Here is a 10,798-nt window from a genome sequence, read left to right on the forward strand (position 1 = left end):
CCTCTTAGCGGCATTTTCTTTGTTAAAAACTACTAGCGACAAATCAAGCTTCTATTTCTGGTGGGTTTTTTGTAGCTGCTTGTGTTTGGAGACTAACTTCTATCACTCTTTCTGACTTCTATCGCAGTTTCTGTCCAGCGGGTGCTGCTGAGCCCCTTCACCATCACAAAGCACTCACAGGCGGACACACTTCACATGGGCCAAGGCCGTTTAAGCAGCCTAGCTCTGCTGGCCATTGAGAGGACACTAGTCAAATCCCTGGAAAAGACGCCTTGTTGGTACGACAGGGTCACAGATCATTTTCTTGAAAAGGAACGGAAGGTAGAATTTATGTATAAATCGGCACATTTTATGATGTAGGCAGAAATTGAGCTTCCCCTCCTTGAAAGACCAGCATCCGCCACTGGTTTAAACCCCCCCGACATTAACACTGAGCATGTGTCCTGCACTCACTCACATCTTCACCACCTCACAAGATGTTTTGCTTTAACAGTAAATATAGTTGTTCCTTACTTCTATCAGATCTATTCTGCTGTACTTGTTTTTACAACTTCTTGTGCTCTGAGGAGTCAAGCAGAGGAGGACACTTCCGCTATTTTTAGTCCTGGTTCTTCTCAAGTTTCCTTCATCTTGCTCAGAGGAAGTTTTTCTTGCCACTGTCACCCTTGGCTTGCTCAAAGGTGATATTATTGGTTAATCATCACTGGTGCATAGTGATATCATTAAACCTTGAAATACGTCTTCAAAGGGAAAGGTTGGCTAATGTCCTTGTTTTGCTGAAAGAATACAGGAAAACGTGAAGTGTGTTGAAGGACAAGGTATGATTTGTGGTGAAAGAGGTCAGTTTTGGTCATTTTAGTTTGACTTTAATCTTCAAAGCCTCAAGCCGTCAGTGGATTGTGTGAGTGTGAATGTTTGCTTTATCATTGGAAAGGCCATCTGGGTCAAATAAGTAAAAAAAAGCAGTCAGCAAATCTAGTCCAGGACACACACACACACACACTCCTCAGGCTCAAAGACTGGCTGTGTGTGCTTGCCTCTCTACTGTGTCCCAATAAGGGCCCAGTGTCCTAATTAGGACTCCTTCACATGACTCTGCTCTTCCACACAGCCTTATCAAAAATTCATTCATTCATTCATTATCTGTAACCCTTATCCAGTTCAGGGTCACAGTGGGTCCAGAGCCTCCCTGCAATCATTGGGCGCAAGGTGGGATTACATCCTGGAGGGGGCGCCAGTCCTTCACAGGGCAACACAGACACACACAAACATTCACTCACACACTCACACCTACGGACACTTTTGAGTCGCCAATCCACCTACCAACGTGTGTTTTTGGACTGTGGGAGGAAACCGGAGCACCCGGAGGAAACCCACGCAGACACAGGGAGAACACACCACACTCCTCACAGACAGTCACCCGGAGGAAACCCACACAGACACGGGGAGAACACACCACACTCCTCACAGACAGTCACCCAGAGGAAACCCACGCAGACACAGGGAGAACACACCACACTCCTCACAGACAGTCACCCGGAGGAAACCCACGCAGACACGGGAAGAACACACCACACTCCTCACAGACAGTCACCCGGAGGAAACCCACGCAGACACAGAGAGAACACACCACACTCCTCACTTACATTCACCCGGAGGAAACCTACGCAGACACAGGGAGAACACACCACACTCCTCACAGACAGTCACCCGGAGGAAACCTACGCAGACACAGGGAGAACACACCACACTCCTCACAGACAGTCACCCCGAGGAAACCTACGCAGACACAGGGAGAACACACCACATTCCTCACATTCCTGTTGTATGGGACCTACTCTATTCGACTCTACTCACTTAGAACCTGGCGGTAGAAACCACAACATCGGCAGCAGTGACATTCAGTGTTGCTTACTAATCATGTATTCTGTGTTGTTTTAGCTTTTTATGAACACAGCTCCATGCCCCAATTCAGACAGATCAGTATAGGTTTTTTTGTTACTTGTTGCTCCAGCTGTTACTTGCTTTTTTCATTGACCACCGATCCAAGGAGCATTTAAACGTCTTCAAAAGATCACTGCCTAATTTTACAAGCTGCCGTTGTGTACTGGATAAAAACAAATGTATTCTCTGCTGTAGCTTGGAGATTTTAAAAACACCTCGTGTTGCATTTCGCCATGTGGACAAGTCTTTCTGAGCAATCAGGGCTCTGCAATGTTTCCACATCACTGTTTATTCTCTACTCGGTTCACTTCAAAACTCAAGCAAACAGGTACTAGAAAAGAGCAAGGTTCCAGGTGCCAGAATTTCTTTATGGAAAAGCAAAAGAGCTGATAGAGCCAGGTCAAACAGAGTAGGGACAATGCGGTGGAAAACCACCATAAAAATGCAAATTAATCTGTAGTTAACAGGAAGTGCTAAGAGACATTAATGGGCTGTTGGGTTTGGCTGAAAGAAAACAATTGGCCCCAATTGGGCTGTTGAAACAATGGAAATGATTATAAATCCAGCACAGAGTGGCAAAAGGTGTGTGTTTGGGGGTTCCAAGTCAGCTGTGTCTACGTTTTAGTGCAAGTATGAACTGAAATGGGAAGGATATAAAAGGAAAACGCATGGATAGGCCAAGAAGACTTCAGAGCATCAGGAAAGAAACTCAAAGCAATATAAAGTAGTCACGGAGTCTGAATGACTGGATGAAAGTGATATTTGGTGATGAATCAGGAATCTTCACTGTCCAAGGAGGTGATTCTGAAACTTGTGTTTGATGCTGTTCTTATGAAACATAAAAAGATGATAGTCTGAGATAACAATTTAATTCCCACACATTTCTGATGTGGGGTTTCATGTCTCGTAAAGGACCAGCGGACATTAACTCACCAGTCAGTGCACAGCCAAAAACACTGTGGGGATCTTTTTTGCCAAGGGCATTAGGAAGACTTGGAGGCCCCATGTACTCTCCACCCTCCACACAGCGAGCGGATGGGCTGGGTGCTGTTGGCACATACACAAACACACACACACACACACCCGCAAACTCTTGTCGCCATGGTTTCAGAGGACTTTACATAGACTCCATTTTGTGGAGACTTAACCTAACCTTCACCATAACTACGACTTGCTGAACCCCTACTCTAGATTAACACGTCTTTATTATGTAAAAATGATTTATATTATATCCCTAAAAGGAAGAAAATCCCCACAGTGTGAATGTGTTAACAGATTCTGGTCCCCACAACGTGATCTATATCTGAGCCACACACTGGGCCCTGCCCTATGCTGTAAAAAAGTTACACTGGCTACGTGATCTTCCACCATGTACTTCCCAGGCCATACACATGAGAAAAAGGGAAAAAACGAGGGCAGTGCTTACCCTTCATTCATTTCCCTCTCACTCCCTGGCTTCTCTTGGTCTGCGTTTGTTTAACCTGGATAGTCAGGGAGCTTTTTCACAGGAGTCAGCGATATGCCACTTGGCCATTAGTTGAGCCTCCACCCAGCAGAGCCCGCAGTGGAGCATTAGAGCAGACTAATGCTGACCTGCTGTCCTATTCTCACGCTGTATTAGCTCTCAGACGCCCACACACACCTGTTTCTATTACTCCAACCCTGAAGACAGTAACAGTCCCAGATCAAATGAGTATATAGAGTTTATCCTGATATAGACTTATATATTTTTTCATATATGTATATTTTCTAATATGCACAGATTGTGCAGTGTGTAAATTCTCCAAACTGGGGTGCTGTGGACAAGCCACACATGAGAAAAGCTTAAGGTCAGTCTGCCCAAAGCCAAGCATCGGCCTGAGGGGTATGAGGCCCTCATTCATTATCTGAAACCCTTATCCAATTCAGGGCCGCGATGGGTCCGGAGCCTACCCGGAATCATTGGCCGCAATGCAGAAAAACACAATAGAGGGGGTACCAGTCCTTCACAGGGTGACACACACAGACACACATTCACTCACCATACAGAGCACCCGGAGGAAACCCATGCGGACACAGGGAGAAAACACCACACTCCTCACAGACAGTCACCCGGAGGAAACCTACGCAGACACAGGGAGAACACACCACACTCCTCACAGACAGTCACCCGGAGGAAACCTACGCAGACACAGGGAGAACACACCACACTCCTCACAGACAGTCACCCGGAGGAAACCCACGCAGACACAGGGAGAACACACCACACTCCTCACAGACAGTCACCCGGAGGAAACCCACGCAGACACAGGGAGAACACACCACACTCCTCACAGACAGTCACCCGGAGGAAACCCACGCAGACACAGGGAGAACACACCACACTCCTCACAGACAGTCACCTGGAGGAAACCCACGCAGACACAGGGAGAACACACCACACTCCTCACAGACAGTCACCCGGAGGAAACCCACGCAGACACAGGGAGAACACACCACACTCCTCACAGACAGTCACCCGGAGGAAACCCACGCAGACACAGGGAGAACACACCACAATCCTCACAGACAGTCACCCGGAGGAAACCCACGCAGACACAGGGAGAACACACCACAATCCTCACAGACAGTCACCCGGAGGAAACCCACACAGACACAGGGAGAACACACCACAGACAGTCACCCGGAGGAAACCCACGCAGACACGGAGAACACACCACACTCCTCACAGACAGTCACCCGGAAAAAACCCACGCAGACACAGGGAGAACACACCACACTCCTCACAGACAGTCACCCAGAGCGGGACTCAAACCCACAACCTCCAGGCACTTGGAGCTGTGTGAGTGCAACACTACCTGCTGCGCCACCATGCTGCCCAAAACAGAATTTACTGTTCTCTATCTGCTGCAGTGTTGTAGCTACACAGCTCCAGAGTCCTTGAGTCATGGGTTAGATCCTTGCTGTAGGGCAATTTATGGGAGGAGTTTGTTGTGTTCTCTCAGTGTCTGTGCAAGTTTCCTCCAGCAGTTCCAGTTGATCGGCAGATTGAATCTGTTTGTGTCTGTCTGTACCTTTAATATCTTGTCTGGGGCCATGTTTATGCTTTAACCTCCATTAAATGTAAATCATTTTTGTGCTCTTCTTGTAAAGTACGTGAGCCAAGGTTTTGTTCAGACAATATTTATCCAGTCTTTCTCCACTGTGAACCTATTGTTTTTAGAGCAGAAAACTGAAGTGAATGGAAATGGAAAAGACTGAACCTCTAGGGTCTGAACTGAGGGGCTTCCGCTAGTGCTCCGCTGACTCAGCAGCTGATCGACAAGGCCTGATTCTGCACGTCCCTCCATAATAACAGAGAACATATACACACACACACATGGCTTCAGCGTGCAAGCACTTAACACACACACACAAAAGGAACATGAGCAGGACTTCAGCCAAGAGTAATAACCTCTGACTTTCCAAGAAGCGTGTGACAGTGGATGATTTAGACACATGATTAAATGTATGTTATGTAAAACTTTGGCTCGAATGCTTTGAATCCATTTTACAGAGGAATATAAAGCATGTGATATGTATGCATTTATAACTGAACACATACAGCCCTCACAGAATTCAGCTTTTTCAAACCACACCCATACTGGACACAGATGGACAATTTTGCTCACTCAGCATGTATAATCTCTATACAAGTGAATGAAATTAAATGGGGTGCACTGGAGCAGCTAAACGTGGGTCAGAGTTCACCCTGACCAGTGCTTTCCATGGGCTAAAACAGTACGAAGCCTTGTGGAGCACTAATTTCTCTGAAGAGAGGGCTCCATCCAATACTTTCACCTGAGTTGGAGTGATGTCTGTGATCCAGAACGAATCATTCAACATCGGGACCTGACCTCAATGGCTCAATGCAATTTAACACTTACATCCCCATAGCAACCAATAAATCCCTCTTAAGAAAAAGAAAATTTGTAATGTAGCCACAGGTCTGAAAACACCTCGCCCAGTCATTTCAGTCAGTCCCACAGACATCGCTGGAGGCTAGCGAGCTAGTTAAACAAGAATGATAGAGACATGCCACCAGCAGCTCACACTGGTAAGCAAAGGAACAATAAAGGACATACGTAGAAAACCCTCTTTCACTGACTCCTCCAGCTGTAAACTGGCAGTGCAGTCTCTCTCTCAAGGTCTTCTCTAGCTGTAGTCAGGCAGTATATCCGCTCTCCTTCATGGACTCCTCTAGCTGTAGTCAGGCAGTATATGCTCTCTCCGTTATGGACTCCTCTAGCTGTAGTTAGGCAGTATATCTGCTCTCCTTCATGGACTCCTCTAGCTGTAGTCAGGCAGTATATCCTCTCTTCTTCATGGACTCCTCTAGCTGTAGTCAGGCAGTATATCCGCTCTCCTTCATGGACTCCTCTAGCTGTAGTCAGGCAGTATATCCTCTCTTCTTCATGGACTCCTCTAGCTGTAGTCAGGCAGTATATCTGCTCTCCTTCATGGACTCCTCTAGCTGTAGTCAGGCAGTATATCCTCTCTTCTTCATGGACTCCTCTAGCTGTAGTCAGGCAGTATATCCTCTCTCCGTTATGGACTCCTCTAGCTGTAGTCAGGCAGTATATCCACTCTCCTTCATGGACTCCTCTAGTTGTAGTCAGGCAGTATATCCGCTCTCCTTCATGGACTCCTCTAGCTGTAGTCAGGCAGTATATCTGCTCTCCTTCATGGACTCCTCTAGCTGTAGTCAGGCAGTATATCCTCTCTCCTTCATGGACTCCTCCAGCTGTAATCCGGCACATTCATCAGTTTTGTGGGCATGGCTGAAAGTTTTTTGAGCTATAAATTGATCTAATAAAATTTCAAAAACTCTCACATACGGGTTTCTAAAAAATCTGCATTCCAATTTTAATTTAATATTCATTTTCATTTGAATAGAACATAGTCCAAAATGTTCCCTAAATAAAGACATTAAAAGGCCTTCCTTTGAGGAAACCTCTCCACTTTTCTTTTCTTTTTTCTGAGACACAGCCCATTTAACACTTCTAGGGCGCTGCCAACATTTGACTACTTCAGTGTTATGTTTAAAAATGGAAAAAACACTAAAAACAAAGAAAATTGTTTCCTTGAGTATGTGTATGCCAACAATACTGGTGCTGTGAACGTTTTTTGAATGGGGTGTGCATCAGCTGAAATCAAAGGAAAAATAAAGCGGTTCTGAGCTGGGTGTGGAGCCTGGCCCTCAGCTTTTTTGACTGAACGATGAAGGGACGTGACTGACCACATCTGCACGTTTCCTTTAAAGGTTTTCTGCTTTCTTAAAGGCAGTGTTCCACCCAGACGCTAGAATTCCATGTTCATTAAGACAATATTCACTCTTTCTGCATCGTGCCAGTCCACCACACCTCGCAAAGCCTTTTGATTTTTTTGTGTTTAGATTGAAGTTTTAAAACTTCCTTTTGGCACCATCCAAGTCCTCACCCCGAGCCTCACATGACTTTTCCATTCACTCTCTGCTTATTTTACTCCTGCAGTCAGCCCAGAGGAATGTTGCAATCACTAAGGAATTCTGCAGCATTTTTCAACCTAAACTCAGTCTGTTGTATCTGTGGTATACGGTCAGTTAACACAATCACTCGTCCTGACCCATTTTCCGTCCACAGTATAAGAGCAGAAAACCTATCAACGCAGAAACACTTAACAGAAGTCAATGGGCAGATACCGACCTTTCTGTTTCTTTTGGTTTCTACTATAAATGTTCTGAGGGAACCATCCAGAAAGCAAAATTATTATTTCAGGGACCACTAGTTACATGTGCTAAGTGCTAATATTTGCCAAATGAAGGCTCCATATGCACCAAATTAGCATAACTTCACTTTTGGCCAAAAGTGGGACAGCTCTGTTTTGTAAAATGTGAGCTGAACAAGCATTTTTAGAGTTTTTCTGGAAGGATAAATCACTAAACCCAATCTTCAGGCTACATTCACAAAATCTTTGACCAGTCCTGCAAAATCAAACAGTCGACATTCAATATCAAACACTGTTTAACTGTACTGTAACTCTCAGGTACCAAATCACAATATTATATGGAGGCCATTGTGAATCTGCTTATAGGTTCCAAACATCTTGCTTCCCTCACAATCATGCCATTCATCTGATAGGACGTGTGAAGTTTTACCTGCACCGTGTTAAAAATGAGAACAGTATGTTAGTTGTGTATAATCTTTGTTGTGTCCAGTGGCGGCCATTTTGAATCAAAGTATCAGGCAGAATGTGTTTAGTCTACAAAAGAGGAAAATCTGAAAACTCTCTCTAAGTTTGTGAATACGATTTTGCAAAAAGAGTGAGTGATTAAATTAATGCGGTATGCAACGTGAGCCAGTCTCTAAGAATTTATCATAAGGTACAGATACAGCAAGTATGTATATTCATCCATATCCCAAGGGCTGACTGGATAGTGACTGTACAATATAGAATGACCAAATATAAGCTTATATTTCATAACGCAATAATTTACACATCAGACAATGCTCTTAAGGTATTTTTTATTATTATTTATTTCAATTTACACAATACACTGCGCTATATTCCATACATCCATTTACACATGTACCTGACAATTATAAAGTAGTGTAAGTAGAAGATAAAGGAGAAAATATGATGGAAAATATGGTGGAAACCTGGAAGGTGTGCTACAGCTAAGGAGAAGCTATAATTTTCAAAATTGAATCCATTACATATTAATAACTAATTCTCTTTAGCTTTAATGGGATTAATTTACTTAATACTTCCAGAGGAAAAAAAAAGATGTATTATTTCTATAACCAGAAAAAAACAGCTATTTTCAGTTGTTTATTCAGAAATTCCCAGATTAATTATCCATTAAAAGACCTGTCATTCTCATGTCATATACGAGGTTGCATCGCTATTTCTTTTGTACGGATTTATTTACACATTTCATAAGTGTGATTAGATTGGATGCATTGTTTGCCCAGTTTTTATTGCTCAACAAGTTTTAAAGAGAACTGTAACAAGCTGCCTGTATGTATTATGTTAGCGAATGGCGTGGATAGATAGAGGGACATTCTACACACTCAAGAGAGATGGCGAGGTCAGTTATGCTCTTAGACTACCACCTTGATATGGCTAAGCTATAACAGGTCAGAAACATGAAATTTAAACAAAACATAGCTCAGATACTTGGAATATCTGGACGTGGCCAAACCAGACCCGAGTAGTAGAGCTCTGTCAGGGTTGGACAAATGTTTCAGCCCCTAATCACACAGTCTGAGTCAAGACCTTAGGTAAGACATCACCAAACACAAAACACTTATCACCAAACAAAACAGTCTACACTGTTTTCTTGTGTCCAAAGAACAGTGTGTGAAGGTTCAGAGCCGAACAGTAAATGAAGCTTGAACCATTGTGTAACGGGATGTGGCCGAGTAGAGATTGTTGGGGTCAGTGCCGGGGGAGACTTGGCCCAGTAGCTTGAGGATGATGCACACACAGAACATTCTGTTATAGTGAAGCACAGGAGAGCCGTGGCCTTTGCAGAAAGCAGTGTGTATTTGTGTGTGTGTAGAAGTCACTTCCCACACTCACCAATTGGCCACACGCTCCACCTCAAGGCCATGGGAAAAAGATTGCGTATCAATCTAATGACTTTACAAGTGTGTGTTCACAAGTGTAGAGTAAAAGGTAAATATCAATGGAATGTTAAAGGCAGGTGGAAAAATGTTCATACATCCTATAAAACCGGTCCACAGACTCTGGTTAAAGAGCAAAAGGGGAAAGGTTTACATTATGCAAGGCACATTTATAAATCCTCTAGCGTACCGTGATGAATTATACTTGGTCAATGAACTGTACACTCATTGGCCACTGTATTTTGAAACCGTGGAGTATTCACAGACAATTCTGTCCGTTCTTTCACTGGGAGAAGACAACTGAACACTAAGGGTCTGCAGAGATGTGGAGTTGTCAATGAGCTGAAGTTGAAGTTGAGGTAGACTCAAATATATGTATTACCCTGAATTCTGAAACACGAAATGTGACCAGCTTCTAAGGCTGAATTTGGGAGGTGTGGTGCATTACTCCTGCAGAGATTTCACAAATCTGAAAGCAATTATTATGGCAAAAGTTACAACTGAGAAATGTAGGAATACATTCAACTGTGTTTCTTTATGAAATATACATCAATCAGATAACACCACTAACATCTTGTTTCTACACACACTGTCCATTCTCTCAGCTCCACTGATCATTCCGGAAGCACATTGTAGTTCAGTAATTACAGACTGTAGTCCTTCTGTTGCCTTGCATACTTCAGTGTTTAGAATCACTAAAGAACAGGTATGATTTACGAGGTGGATTATTCTCAGTGCTGCAGCGACATTGTGATGGTGTGTTAGTGTGAGTTGTACTGGTACGAGCGGATCAGACACAGCAGTGCTTCTGGAGTTTGCCCTGAGACTAGTCCCTAACTACAGCAAGAGGAGTCCACGAAGGAGAGTGGATATACTGCCTGACTACAACTAGAGGAGTCCATGAAGGAGAGTGGATATACTGCCTGACTACAGCTAGAGGAGTCCATGAAGGAGAGTGGATATACTGCCTGACTACAGCTAGAGGAGTCCATGAAGGAGAGCGGATATACTGCCTGACTACAGCTAGAGGAGTCCATGAAGGAGAGTGGATATACTGCCTGACTACAGCTAGAGGAGTCCATGAAGGAGAGTGGATATACTGCCTGACTACAGCTAGAGGAGTCCATGAAGGAGAGTGGATATACTGCCTGACTACAGCTAGAGGAGTCCATGAAGGAGAGTGGATATACTGCCTGACTACAGCTAGAGGAGTCCATGAAGGAGAGTGG

At 44.2% G+C, this 10,798-nt stretch overlaps 1 protein-coding gene across 1 annotated transcript in view; it reads right to left on the reverse strand.

Moving 5' to 3' along the window:
- Nucleotides 1-8,466: 8,466 nt before the first annotated feature.
- Nucleotides 8,467-10,798, reverse strand: part of aldh8a1 (aldehyde dehydrogenase 8 family, member A1) — a 10,323-nt gene continuing 7,991 nt past the window's right edge. The window contains exon 7 of the mRNA XM_066672392.1: nt 8,467-10,798. This exon is cut by the window's right edge and continues 937 nt beyond it. The gene's annotated coding sequence lies outside the window, so the exon portion shown is untranslated.

This window comes from Hoplias malabaricus, chromosome 5 (assembly GCF_029633855.1).
Source record: "Hoplias malabaricus isolate fHopMal1 chromosome 5, fHopMal1.hap1, whole genome shotgun sequence".
Classification (NCBI taxonomy): Eukaryota; Metazoa; Chordata; class Actinopteri; order Characiformes; family Erythrinidae; genus Hoplias; species Hoplias malabaricus.